Source organism: Jaculus jaculus, chromosome 7 (assembly GCF_020740685.1).
Source record: "Jaculus jaculus isolate mJacJac1 chromosome 7, mJacJac1.mat.Y.cur, whole genome shotgun sequence".
Lineage (NCBI taxonomy): Eukaryota > Metazoa > Chordata > Mammalia > Rodentia > Dipodidae > Jaculus > Jaculus jaculus.
Window position 1 is genome coordinate 54,081,432 of NC_059108.1, and position 15,577 is coordinate 54,097,008.

General features: G+C 39.4%; 1 protein-coding gene across 6 annotated transcripts in view; it reads right to left on the bottom strand.

The window, feature by feature from the left end:
* The window catches only part of Klhl32 (kelch like family member 32), a 265,516-nt gene that overhangs the window by 90,402 nt on the left and 159,537 nt on the right, over nucleotides 1-15,577 (bottom strand). The window lies entirely within an intron of this gene.

Below are 15,577 nucleotides of genomic sequence, written 5' to 3' on the forward strand. Positions count from 1 at the left end.
AATTGAAACATTGAGTTTTACAAGTAAATCCTCAGCAAATGACGAAATCTCAGTCTGGAGAGATGGCTTAAGAGGTTAAGGCACATGTCTTTGAAGCCTAAGGACCCAGGTTCCAGTCTCCAAGTCCCATATAAGCCAGATGCACATGGTGACACATGCATCTGGAGATCATTTACAGTGGCTAGAGGCACTGGCATGCCTATTCTCCCTCTCTCGGTCTCTAATAAATAAAAATAAAATCCTTAGAAAAAAATAAAGAAATCTCACATTGTGTTCTAAATACCTTACACTGAACCTACCTAACTACCTTTGTGATCATTGTTTTGGCATAAACTCAGACACTCAGAGTACTAAGGCCATTCTCTCCCACCTGCTCAAAATGATCACGAGCATTGTTTCACTTTTGGAGGATTTTACCTCTCTGGCTCTCAAAAGCACCGTCAGAACTCTGTAACACAGCCTGCAAAAAGGGGAGCACCCCTGAGGAATGGTGCCCCTGACTCCTGTGAGAATCAGAGGGCCACATTCATCTGTCCACAGACAACTTGCCTATTTCATGCAAATTGCCTCTGTAAGTACTAATATGTGAGCAACATTTCCCAACAACACAAGAAACACACACCACCAGGAGACAGCCATTTCACTTTATCAACCTACTGGGTCTATTGAAATTCAACACATTCCCTTCTGTTCTAGTTATCCAAGAGTAATAAGAATTCCTTCTAAAAATACTTTATTCAAGCCGGGCGTAGTGGTGCATGCCTTTAATCCCAGCACTCGGGAGGCAGAAGTAGGAGGATCGCCGTGAGTTCAAGGCCACCCTGAGACTCCATAGTGAATTCCAGGTCAGCTTGGGTTAGAGTGAGACCCTACCTCGAAAAACCAAATAATAATAATAATAATAATAATAATAATACTTTATTCGAATACTCTGGGAATTTAGATGACTGTCTTCAGAGTCTGGGATTCCCCATATGGCAGCTGATAACTACCATAGCTCCTCTGCAGTTGAAACTTGGCTAGTCTAACTGAAACATTTACAGGTACAGATACTAACTGCTGAGAGTGAAAAGTAAAATGGAGGTTATCAAAATATTTTTATTGTTTATAAGTATAAATTATATTCTTTTGGTTATATAGGTTAAATATATCATTATAATTAATTTTACCTCTTTGTACTTTATTAATGAAGCTACTAGAAATATTTTAATTACATGTATGGCTCCCATATGGTTCTATTGGTCAGAATAATAAAATGTACATAAAGAAATTGCAGAAAAACTCAAAAATATCAGCAACAGGAGTATTGCCCAATTATATTTTATATTCTTAATAGGAGTCAAGCTGGAAGGTTTAAAAACTCAACCATAAGATCATTTATTTGTGCATGTGTGTGTGTGCATGTGTATGGGCATACATGTGCCATGGCTCGTGTGTGGAGGTAGGAGGACCGTTAGCTGCAAGGCGTACCTCCTCTCTTTCCACCTTCTTTGAGAAGGGTCTCCTGTTTTGCAGCTGCATACACTGACCACCTGGCCCATGGCTTCTGCCTTGTGTCAGGCTTTGCAAGCAAGCACCTTTAACCACTGAATCATCTCTCCAATCCCACATCTTTATATCAAAATACTGGTTCTCTTCCAATTAGAAGCCTACCAGGTAAAAATATCCAAGTCCAAAAGTACAGAGAAACAAAAATTATCTTAATGAGAGATTTAAAATTATCCCTTTCTGCTGTGTTTCTTTTGAAGGAAAGTCTTTAATATCTTCTTCCATCATCCTGGAATATTTTCATTTTCTAGAGAGATGTTTACAACATCCAAGCATGATCTGAAAAGTATTTCCAGTTTGTTAGTTGAGAACTGAGGAGAAAGGGGCACAGGCTATAGTTAACTGAACATCAAAGGCAGCTGTTTGTGTATGGCAGGATTATCAGCTATATGGAAAGATGCTCTCATTTGATCTTTTCATTTCTCTTTTCTTCTTCTTAAAGACATAATGTCCCCAACCTCCAGTGCTTCCTGATCATTTCAGAAGCTCCCATGCATCTTGCTATGCATATTCTACAGAACAGTTAAACTATGTTCAGTGGAAAGTTGAGAGGAAAAGAGAATCCACTACCCTGAAGCCATGGTGCCTTAGTGCACACTGCTCCTGGGATGGACACACTCAGTGAGCTTTCAGTAAAATCATCAATTTCTTAAGAGCATGTATTAGTAAAATTAGCACCAACAATGCTTCTTTAAAAGACTTCCACTAATGTGACTGAGGGAAGTAGGAGGCAATAGTAAAAAATGTATTAAGTGCCTACCTATTGTACTGTGAATGGGGAAAAAAATCATCACTGTTTTTAAAAAGTGCCATTGTGTTTCTATTATAACAAGTAATAAATGATCATTTCAGAAAACCCAGGACATATAAATGGAAAATAAAAATCATTCATTATTTAACCATACAGCAATAATCATTATTAGTGTCTTTGCATATATCCTTTTAAATTTTTGTTCATTTTTATTTATTTGAGATTGACAGAGAGAAAAAGAGGCAGAGAGGGAGAATGGGTGCACCAGGGCCTCCAGCCACTGCACACAAACTCCAGATGTGTGTGCCCCCTTGTGCATCTGGCTAACGTGGCTCCTGGGGAACTGAGCTTCGAACCTGGGGTCCTTAGCCTTCACAGGCAAGAGCTTAACCACTAAGCCATCTCTCCAGCCCTGTATAGATCCTTTTAGGCATTAAAAAGAGAAGTCTTTTATATGTTAAAGAAAAGAAAGAATAATTGTATTTAAGACAGAACCCCACCACAGGCACACAGAGGAATCTCAGGCTGGAAGGGAAAAGCAAAGCCCACAGCTTCAGGTAGATCAGGTTCAAAACCAGAAATGACAGATTGTTGATAGTAGTCATGGGACACCCACTGGACTTCTGTTGCTCCCCACTTACAAAAATGAAACTGAAAGCAATTTTTAGGGTCACCATGGTGATAGTGTACATAAACTACTTACCATACAACTTGACACATGGAAAATATAGAACAGATTTGAGTGTGTCTGAGTAAAAGTAATAAACTAGGGGCTGTAGAGGTGGCTCAGCAGTTAAAGCACCTACCTGCCTAACTCAGGTTCCATTCCCCAGTACCCATGTAAAGCCAGATGCGCAAAGTGGTACATGCATCTGGAGTTCATTTGCAGTGGCTGGAGGCCCTACTATGCCCATACTCTCTCTCTCTCTCTCTGTCTCTACTTGTAAATAAATAAGTAAAATATTTAAAAATAATAAAGTATATCTTAGCATTGGGGCTTGTTATGCATAAACCATGATAGATCATTGATGCAAAAGAGTAAAAGTAAATAATGGTTTCTCTGTGTAACCAGGTCTTTAATTAGAGTATACCATTATGCCAAGGAAGAAAAGATGAAAGAAAAAAAAAACAGAATTGAATTGTACAGTAGTTTCTTATTTATTTATTTATTTATTTATTTATTTATTTATTTATTTATTTGAGAGTGACAGACACAGAGAGAAAGACAGATAGAGGGAGAGAGAGAGAATGGGCGCACCAGGGCTTCCAGCCTCTGCAAAAGAACTCCAGACGCGTGCGCCCCCTTGTGCATCTGGCTAACGTGGGACCTGGGGAACCGAGCCTCGAACTGGGGTCCTTAGGCTTCACAGGCAAGTGCTTAACCGCTAAGCCATCTCTCCAGCCCTGAATTGTAAAAAGTAGTTTCTTGTTGAGGATCTGTGCATCTACATTACCAACTCGAACCATTTTCCTAAGTCCTGAGACCATTTTCTACTGCCTATAAGAAATCACACACCCATATGAAACTCATCATGTTCCAACTGAACCTATTTTGTGCAAACCTGCATCTTCTCCTGTGTCTTCTCCTCTTGAAATATGGTCACATCTAGCTTCCTACTGCAGGTACCCCAAGCTAGTTAGCATTCCTCTCATATACCTAGTCCACCTATTTGTTCCTAATCTTTAGCACATCTTTCATGTTCTCAAAATCTCCTGTCTGGAATTCCTATCACAATATCACACAAATTGTCTCCCATATCAAACTTTCACTTATTTTTTCTACCAGTAGGGCCATACTGACGAACTGGCTAAATAATAAATCCCCATTTTCTTAAGAGGGAAAAGTAAAAACTCAAAATAATATACAGCCTTATGCCTTCAATGACTTTGAAAACTGAACTTCTCATCTGCAGAGCAGTACCCTTGGCTGTTCTGGCCTGGCTCCAGTTGTGACAACCACCTGCACATTCCCACCTTGAGGGAGGAAGACTGCAAGCACTGACAATGTATGATGACCAAATAAAACAGGCTCCAGTCCTTGCAGAGAACAGTCTTCTGGAAAAGGAAGCCATGTGTTTTTTTTTGTTTGTTTGTTTTGTTTTTTCTTAAATCTTACAAATAGCCAGGCATGGTGGTGCACGCCTTTAATCCCAGCACTCATGAGGAAGAGATAGGAGGATCACCATGAGTTCAAGGCCCACCCTGGGTATACATAGTGAATCAGCCTGGTCTATAGTAAAATCCTGCCTCAAAACAAAAGAAACAAACAAAAATCTAACAAATAAATGAAATGCTGTAACTGTGACAAACATTACAATGAATATGAAGAGAATATGAGGCTATTATGAGAACTGGAGGTAAGGGGTTAGCCTGGAGTAAAAGATATAAAGGCTTTGCCAAGACAGCAAATGACACTGATAGCTGAAAGATGACCAGATATTCATTCACTTGGTGAGAGGAGGGAGTAGTGTGAGGAAGTATACTGGCTATAGTTTTGACTATTTTTTTCTCCCAGTGGTTTTAAAAAATATTTGAACCTGTTTTTATTTTTGTATTCTTGCCTTTGTGTCACCTGGGTCTCACTGACTGGGGAGAGATTCCTCCCAGGCATGGCCATTCTTGGAACTAGTAAATGCTTTACTAACCCATCCAGAATCCACATTGTGAATCACTGTCTCAATGGGGCTCTATGTTCCCTCTGTCCAAATCATCCCAGGGCCAAATACCAGACAACTACACACAGTCCAAATACCCCTTGGCTACTGAAACTATTTAAAGCATCCATGTACTAGCCTACTTATCTGTTTGATACTTTCTTTTTCCAAAAACCACTACTGTTCTCCCTCACTCCCTCAGCCTCCTAACCAACTCTAAGGCTTTTCTGAGCAGCACATTCTCTTCTCTTGGGAATGGTAACAAACTCTCATCTTTTAAATAGCAAGTGTCTCCTGATCTGTGAGTAGTAATGAACCTATATTTGAAAGCAAGATGATGCTGAAACCACAGGAAGAATATTCCAAATGAAGGAAGTAGCAGTTGCAGATTTCCCCAGATGAATTAAGATGAGCTTCCTTTGCTTTGGCTGAGCATGGTATCTAGCACATCCCCTTCCTCTCCAGGTGTGACCCAATGACATTAGTCCATGCCACTGCTTTCAACCTGCATTACAATCTGTAGTTATGTGCATTTACTTGCTTATTTGTTTAGATGTGTTTGTCTCAGTCTTCCAGCCCCCAATAAATACCTTCTTTGGGAAGAAGGACATCTGCTTTGTTCACTGGTGTATTCCAAATGCCAGGTAGATGCTGAATGAATGAACTCATTTCAACTTTTCAACTTCTCGGGCTCAGTCCAAATTGGCAACATCTTCCATTGTGCTTCTGCCTGCCTTCTGCAGGTTCTAGCAGTGTGTGAAGCACCTATGATTACAGATCCATTTCCTTTTACCAAATCTGAGCTTCTTGAGGGCAAGTCATAGGTGTCATTCTTCATGTACCCTGGGAGCCAGTAGGGTGCATGATCAGCACATGTATGTTCAATGAATGTCCACAGGACTTTTCTATTTGTTTATAGTTAAGTAAAGACAGAGTATCCCACATCTTTCCAACATGTCCAGCCAATGCTGACCTTGGACTGAATTAGGCCATTTTTCATATTTCATTAGCTTCCCTTATCATCTTCTTTTTATCCTCTCTCCCTCCCTCTTCCCCTTCTTTCCTTCTCTTTCTCTCTCTCCCTCTCTTCTCTTACTTTCTAGGTAAGGTTTCACTCTGTAGCCCACGCTGCTTGGAACTCACGCAGGCTGAACCTAAACATGTGACAATCTTCCTGGCTCAGTTTCTCCACTGCTGAGATTGCAGATGCATTAATCACCATACCTGCCTCTTTCTAGTTTGCTTACACATAAGACAAAGCCTGTGGTTGCTTGGTTTTTTACATGGGGACATTGGTAGAAATGACTAGAGTTGACAAGTACAATGCAATCATTCTGTGAGAAGTTATTTTAACACACCCAAAGTTTATTTTCAATCCAAGAAAGGATTTTTTCCCCATCAACTGGCTACTTAAACTACTTAATGATATTGACCCTAATGATATGACAATGATGTTTATTCTAATTATGATATTGCCCCAATTCTCTCATATTCTGTGACTTGAGAAGTCCAAGTCTGCAAACAAAGGCAGAGGGGTGTGAACAGAAATCACAGAACAGCAACAAAAATTCTCTCGAGTAAAAGAAAATTTTTCCTTTCCCTCTAAACAGGTTTCATTTCTGTCATACTACTTCTTACTTGAAATTTAGTTTCTACTCAGAATTATGATGTATACATTGCTGTTCTTTGGGAAATATTTTAAAATAATATTTATTTTCCTCTGGTTTCAGGCTATTTGGCTTCTCTTTTCCCTTCTATTTGTTTTTTACAGTGTGAATGGCAAGCTAAGTAACAGAAGAGCCATAAAAAGGTATCCCCAATCCTGCAGTGACAATAGAGGAAAATGCTGGCTGATTCCAAGATTCTTTTTTTTTTTTTTAATTTTTTTAATTTTATTTATTTGAGAGCGACAGACAGAGAGAAAGACAGATAGAGAGAGAGAGAGAGAATGGGCGCGCCAGGGCCTTCCAACCTTTGCAAACGAACTCCAGACGCGTGCGCCCCCTTGTGCATCTGGCTAACGTGGGACCTGGGGAACCGAGCCTCGAACCAGGGTCCTTAGGCTTCACAGGCAAGCACTTAACCGCTAAGCCATCCCTCCAGCCCTGATTCCAAGATTCTTAAACCTTATCTATGGCCCAATTTTAGTGTGACTTACTTCCCAGTTATGACTTCAGAGGGTTACTGCCCAGATTAACTCAGGAATATAGAATGGGGGTTGGGCAGAAGAAAGGGCAATGCTATTCTACCTTGGGTTATATTCAAATGGAATTATATTTTCAAGGCAAATGATCAGGATAGGACACGTGTAGAGGAAGCAGGTCACCTTCAAGAGTTGGGTTGACCCTGTGGTCCTTCTGCCACTCATTCCAAACCAGGGAAGGCAGCAGAGAACACTGTTGGCTTTTGAAATGTCCATTCATGGGTCTCATATAAAAACACTATGACTGGCCAGCAATTATGAGGTGTTTCTCAATATTTCAATTAAACAGGTGATAATAAATGACTGTTTATTCATAACTTTGCTTTATAATTTAGAGTAGCTTTAAGTCTATCCCTCACCCAGACTCACTTATATTCTTCTGTGTTTTCTTGGATGGTAGAAAAAACATGTAGGCTCATATCTTGGGTTTTCATATTCCTGGCACATAGCCCACAGCCTAGCTCTTACACGTCACAGTGAAGCAATGCATCCTGTGTGTCTACAGTAACACCAGCTGAAAGTCAGGGATCTAGACTTTCAAAACATAGTGTATCTTAGTCTCCTCGACTTGACGGCAACTCTTTGTTCTGCCAGCACTGCTGCTTAGTCATACCCTGGCACAGGAATTACAGGAGACACTTGTCATCATGTGACTGCATCCATTGGGTCTATCCCCAATATCTGCCCCACAACATACTTCCTCAAATTTTAGTGCCCTGATTACACTGACAAGATTCATAAATCTTGTGTGGATAGTTTGACTAAGACTAAGAAAGTCTGTGAAAAGCACAATCTTAATAATAGCTATTTCTCCTGTTTCCTCATCTACTTCTAAGAAGTTATTACTTGTGAATGAAAAGTAAGCATCTACAATATGTGCATCAGTTTAGAAAACAATGAATTGGATGAGAATAATATTAACCATGTCTCAAGGTTAAAGTAAGAGTAATGCCATCTTGATTTCCATAATTTTTCAAGATGAACAAACTGAATAAGATTCAGGAATTTTTTTTGTATAATGACGTTTGACAGATGTGATTATCTTAACAATGTTGTATTTTACCTTCCTTCATAATGTAATTATTACCTATCATTTCCAAATGCTATCTATGCCCATCATGTGATAGCATATGTGAACCTTGAAGTTCTAACAGAACATGTTGACATTAAATCACATTTTGGGGATTCTGCTAAAGGAAAGGTCACTTGATATGAAGCCAAGAAATTCTCTGCTTAACTCCTACCAAACCAGATATCCACAGACACAGAGGCTCTCAAGACCTCATTGCTGAAGCAGACCTAAAATGAACCCAACATGGCTCAGGGAAATTTGCAGAAGAGGGGGCAGAAAGAATGTCAGAGCCACACACTGGGTCATGATACACAGACAGTGCCTACCCATAACTGATGGCTAACCCCACAATGCATGACCCATATTCCCCAACTCGGAGGGTCCCTGTGGAGGGGGGAATACAGGGAGAAGGAGACTAACAATGGTACCAACTTAACTGTATTCACTGAGTACAAAACTAATTAAAAAAAAAACCCAGAAATTCTCTGTTTAAAACTATCAAAAATAATTCCAACTAGGCTGGTATAATTATTCTATATGAAAAACAGCTTGGTTTGATTTTTAGTGATGTCAACTCAAACTTAATTGAGTTGCATCATCTGCTTATTGAGACTAAGTGGCAAGTGCGACATGGTCTGTCAGTAGGACACTGTTAGCAACTGAGCTCTAATGATTCCACTGTGTGCTTCTCATCATATGCCAAATAACTTGTTACTAAACTACTTTAGCATGTTTCTTAACTTCCAATTCTTAACAATGCCTTTAATAAATAAGTGATACCCCTTAACTTATGTTTGGGTTATCTATCTATAAATACATCATCAGTTGAAAATATAGTGGCAGAAAATACATTATACACAACCTACAAACATCATAGCTTATCACTCCAGTGTTTTTTAGACTACTGTGTGTGATGGTTTGAATATAATGGCTCTTCACAGGCTCATGTATTTGAATACTTAATCCCCAGCTAGTGTCACTATTCTGGAAGGCTATAAAACCTTTAGGAAGTAGAACCTTCCTGGAGGAAGTATGTCATTGGCAGCAAAGTCTCTGTTATAAAGACCAGCCCCACTTGTCATTTATTTATTTATTCATTCATTCATTTGAGAGAGAGAGAAAGAGAGAGAGAGATTGACAGACAGAATGGTCACACCAGGGTCTCTATCCACTGCAAATGAACTCCAGACATATGTGCCACCTTGTGAATCTGACTTACGTGGGTCCTGGAGAATCAAACCTGGGTCCTTGGGCTTCACAGGCAAGTGCCTTAACTGCTAAGTCATCTCTCCAGCCCCCCACTTGTCATTTGCTTTCTCTCCTTTCTCCATGCTGATGTGACATTATGATGCAGGCTTCCTATTTCCCACCAAGCTTCTCCAACATGACAGACTCTATTTGTGAAAGTATAATACAAAATAAACCCTTTCCTTCTACAAGCTACTCCTGGTTTAGTATTGTGTCCAAGCAAAGAGAAAGCATCTGATGCACAGATGAAAGATTAGTCATTCTAGTGATGATGTGGCTGAGTGAGAGCTGCAGTGTACTGAGAGAATCAGATCAGATATCATGAGTGCAGGCAAAAGCAATAGCTAGTAAGGTTTCATCTGCATGTGTTTCCTTTCCACACCATTGTTTGTTGAAAAATAGCAAGTCAATGTATCAGAAGTTGAATAACAATTATAATTTTTAAAAAGTAGGTTTTGTATTTTAGGATTGTGAATCCTACATTATCCCAATCTAATGTTCTTCCTCTAGGTTGTATCTAAAAATTATGTGTTGTGAACTGGGCGTGGTGACACACGCCTTGAATCCCAGCACTTGGGAGGCAGAGGTAGGAGGATCGCCATGAGTTCAAGGCCACTCTGAGACTACATTGTGAATTCCAGGTCAATCTGGACTAGAATGAAACCCTACCTCAAAAAAAAAAAAAAGTGTTGCATTATAAATGATTCCACATGAACAGAAGAAATAACAGTCTGGGGATAGATATTTATAACTGAGGAAAGTGGTGAGATCTCTCACAATTCATAGAGAAAGAAACTCTCAAATACTTTATCTGAGATAAGGAAATTTTCTCATGATACTACCTAGGCAATAGTGTTTTCAAACTACTGGTAAATATGATGAAATGCCCACTTGTGAGGGCAGATACACAAGGTATGGCTTCTACAATGGATTTTTGTTGTTACTGTTATTGTTGTTTTAAATTTTTTATTTATTATTTATTTGCAAGGAGAGAGGAGAGAGAGGAGAGAGAGGAGAGACTGAGTACACCAGGACCTCCTGCCACTCCAGATATATGCACGATTTTGTACATCTGGCTTTATGTGGGTACTGGGGAATTGAACCTATGCCATCAGACCTTGCAAGCAAGCACCTTTAGTGGCTGAGCCATCTCTCCAGCCCCCACAATGAATTTTGGATCTTCTGACCTTCCCCATATCAAGTTATATTCTTTCAACCCAAAATGACATTTGCCAAAATTCTAGCAAACATTTCAAGTGAAAATTAATGACTTCATAATTTTCCTATAGACCATAAGGATAAGTTTGAGAGCCCTTTGCCCCATATGATTATTTGTAAAATACTGAAAGAATGCTTATTTCAACAAAGGTTTGAAAGAAAAGAAATGCTCTATAATACAAATATTCTTCTCTTAGGAACAACTCTGTTCTGATTCCATTCTTTGGGATGGCAGACCACTCCAGCTTAAAAGACTGTTTCCTTTTCTGATTTTTAATAGCACTAGCTGCTTATGTCACTTGTCTGACCCTTTTCTCCCAGCTGTGCAGAAAGATATGGCATAGTTCTTTATTTCTTCAGATCTTCCTTTATGCTTTCACAAAGTACCAACTTGGTAAATTTTGAGAGCAGGCAAGAAAAAAAAAAAAAACACCTTTAAATTTTCAGTAAAATAGATTCTCTTGCTCCTTTAAATAACAATGAAATATTTGAAGCCCTCTAGAAACAGAATTGTTCACAACTGTCTGCTACCCACATGCTACTAGTTGATATTAGATGAATGGCCATCTCTTGCTTTGTAAGCTTAACTAATTGTACATATCTACTTGCATTTATAACTTCATATTTTCTCTCTTTTCTATACTGGTTCATAGGCAAAAGCATTGGTGGCACCTTTAGTTCAAAATTGTAGAAAAATTGTATGATTTGGAGCTGATCTACCTGGATGGTCCCAGCAAGTAAACAACCTCACCCAGTCAAATTTTCTCACCTGAAAGCTAGGAAACGTGATGTTGCACCCCACATATGTGATAAGTGTTTCAATGTAAACCAAGTGCCTTCCACATAGTGAAGTCTAAACACACAACTGCCAGGGTTGTTTTCAAGAATGCTGCCAATAGGCTCAAACCACACTTTGCCTATCCCTTCAATTTTATTCATTGACAGGGTAAAGAGGAAAAAACACTGAATGCCTCCCATGGATGTGTTTTTCTATACGTATCAGCAAAACCACAGTTGTCATGTAAAATCATTCAATTCTTTTGCATGTAAAAATACTTCACTTGAGATAAACAAGGACAAGATATGACATAGAGCCACAAGCAAGTGTCTATTACTGTAATATACTTTAGTTCCCAAGCTCTATATTTCTCATGGCAGAAAAGGCACATGGAGAAATCCAAGGATGGGGGAGCTGCATTTCTTTATGACCTTATTTGAAAGATAAACTCCTTGGGGAAATACAATTTATTCATATTATCAAGACCCTGCTGTGTAGATCTACAGTCTGGGAGCACACTACAGAGATCAAAAAATATTTACTTTATTCTGTTGGGTATAAAAGCTTTTAATGAATGCATAATTAAGACAAAAAAGTGTATACAGCTTTAGAAATTCCACTGCTGAGTGAGCCAAGCCATTAATATCCAAGACACCATACCCAGTTGTGATTCCACCTGTTTTCTATTTGGATTACAAACTCGTTATAAATCAAGATACTATGTGACTTCCTGGCCTGGTGCTGTAGGATAAGACTGTATGCCAGGAGTCAAGGAAGTAACATAAAGGCTGTTGTGTGGTAAGGGGCTGGAACAGGCTGAAACAAACCAACAAAGAAAAAAGTCTTTAATAACGTTGGAATGAAATGTGTAAAGGGTTGTGGCTTTCTCAATACTACTTTGGAGCTGACAGGATGAAGTTAAATCATTATAGAAGAAAACATAAGCAACTTATTAACACTGCAGGTCAGACTTGTGATAAGATAACATAAGCCCATATATTTTATATGTATAAACATCTATAAGTATATTTATACACAAATATGTAAATATGTCTGGATAAGTTAAAGCAATTATATATTTATATTTATATGCATAAGATATAGTTTGATTAAATAAAAACAAAATGTAACCAGCAGTTCAATAAATACAAGCAAGAAAACCACTATGCTCTATTGCTGGCAGAAAGGCCTATTTAAATATATTTGTGCTATATAACAGAGGAATTCTACAATTAGGTTACGGGTACATTTTCATAATCAATTGTATGCATAATATCTAAGACTCATGAATAATTCTAGATTGTGCCTTGAGAAAGTCTCTAGTAAGCTGAAAATCTAGTAGGGAGGAAGCAGAGAGACACAGCCATCATCATCAATTAATAACTCTGATCCTAACCACCAATGTGCTGCAAAATGTTGCCTCAACATTGATCAGAACTGAGTCAGCTCATTGGCACAGAGGAAACATCCCACTGTCAGCTCTGGTGTGTACACTACCTCCTGGTTTGGGGTCTGTACTATGAGACCCACCGCATGCACAATCATACTGAATCCTTGAACACTCATCCTGCAGGGTCGATTGTGCAAAGGATACTGTTATCTATATTTCCCAGACTAGAAGTGAGAGGAAAAGAGGTTAAAGTATTTTCCCAAGGTCATAAAACTTTAGGACATAAAATTTTATCACAAGGAGAGCCAAAAAATAAACACAGGGCTGGAGAGATGGCTCAGTTGTTGAGACACTTATCTTCAAAGCCTAGGCTCTATTTCCCAGGACCCATGTAAAGCCAGGTGCACAAGGTGTCACATGCATCTGGAGTTCATTTGCAGTGGCTAGAGGCCCTGCTGTGCCCACCCATTCTCTTTCTCTTCTCTCTGTCTCTATGTGCAAATAAATAAATATTTTAAAAAAAAATAAAAATAAGGGCTGGAGAGATGGCTTAGCAGTTAAGGCACTTGCCTGTGAAGCCTAAGGACCTAGATTCAACTCCTCAGAACCCACATAAGCTACACACACAAGGTCACACAGGCACACAAAGTGGCACACACATCTGGAGCTCGACTGCAGTGGCTAGAGGCCCTGGTGTGCCAATTCTCTCCCTTCCCTTCTCTCTTTTAAGATATATAAAAGGGAAAAACAAACACACTGCATTATGGTCAGTTTACCAGAGATTGTCCAGGGTTAAAGGAGAAAGAACTCTAATTCCAGCTGTGGAAAAGGAAATAAAGACATATGAGCCAAAAGGAAGGTTCACACAAAGTGTTTCAGAAAAATCCATGAAATTTACAGTGACTGTGACACAGCACATAAGCAGTCAATTGTCACACACAAAAAAAGCAAGGTTAAAGAGATTGGAGGTTTTATAATAATGACTTATGTCAAAGTAGGAGGAATGAACCTTATCTTGAAGTCTACAGTGAACTATTGAATAACAAAGGATTTTAAGTAAGAGTGCCATATGATCAGCTGGTTAGAAAATCAAAGAAAACTTTCATGGATTAAAAACAACTTTTCCAAATCAATCCAGCAGAACTTTAGAGAAGGATTTGGAGTAGAACCGCAGTGAAAGTATGCTCAACAGTTTTCAGAAAGTTTCTTTAGTTCAGGAAGGAAGGAAGTAGGATCTGGGTTGAGACAATAGTAAATGAAACAGAAAGAGCAGGAGGTAAAGCCTGGCGTGGTGGTGCGCGCCTTTAATCCCAGCACTGGAGAGGGCGGCCGAGGTATGGGGACTGCTGTGAGTTTGAGGCCACCTTGAGACTACATAGTGACTACCAAATCAGCCTGGGCTCGAGAGTGAGACCCTATCTTGAAAAACCAAAAAATAAATAAATAAAAGAAGGTAGAAGTGAAAGTGACAGTATGTGGGGTACAGGAGATGGAAGATTTTAGGTTGACTCCTGATTTCTAGCTTGAGCTCAACTCCAGGTCAAGTGCTAATGGAATTTCTAACAGAACGGCCGCAAGATGACAAGTAAAAGCAGAGCATATTAGGAAGACAAGGAAGAGAAAGGCCACGGCTGGGAGACTAGTTTGCAACCAGGAGATGAGAAACTATACTGGACTTATGGAAGGCATTGTTTTGAGGACCAGAAAAAGGGATTCAACACTGTTTAGCATTAAACTGCAGACAGGGAGTATACTGTATTACTGCAGGAGAATCCAGTTAAAAAAAATAAGAAGAAGAAGAAGTGCCCAAATCATTAAAAGAGTAGGCAGAACATTTGAGAACTGTTAGGAAGATAAACCCAGACAACTGAGTCAGACCCATGAAGTCAGGAAGCAGCCTGAGATTTCTGGTTTGGGTGTCTAAAGCATGTGAAGTAAAACTGTTCATGAAGAAGGAGGCTTATGTCATGGACTCTACTATGTATCTAAGGACACCAAGGCATTTATTTATTTGTTTATTTAAGACAGAGAGAAAGAGGGAGGGGAGAGAGAGAGAGAATGGGCACACCAACACATCTAGGCACTGCAAACAAACTCCAGATGCATGTGCATCTGGCTTACATGGGTCCTGGGAATTAAACCCGGTCCTTTGGCTTTTCAGGCAAGTGCCTTAACTACTAAGCCATCTCTCCAGCCCAACACCAAGGTTTTTAATGGAGCTGACTAACAAGATGACGTCCCATTCACAAAATGTGGACAAGCAGGTATTTAATGAAGATATATTTGAACAAAAGTAGGAGGGGTGGAAATGCCAACAGAACACATGGTTGGAGCTGAGATGAAGGGATCTCCATAGAGAATGACAGGGAACAGAAATGATGAGCACCAAGCACAGTCGTCTATCCCTGAGGGGCATTCACAGAGCTAGGACAGGTTGTAAAGAAGTAGAACTTGGAGAGATCCCTGAACAGAGATGTGCAGGAGGAAACGGAACTATCATTATCAAAACACTACAAAGGCATCACACTAAGACATTGCAAAAGGCCCAGTGCATTTGACAGCTGAGTTTTACAGCAATGAAGACCAAGTAAAATAGGAAGGTAAGAACATGCAGGCACTGATCTCAGCTTGGCAGTGAAGGGAAGAAGCAAGTTATAATAATGAGAAGAAAAGTTTCTACCACCTGATATATAAATGGGAAGGAAGGTGCCAGGG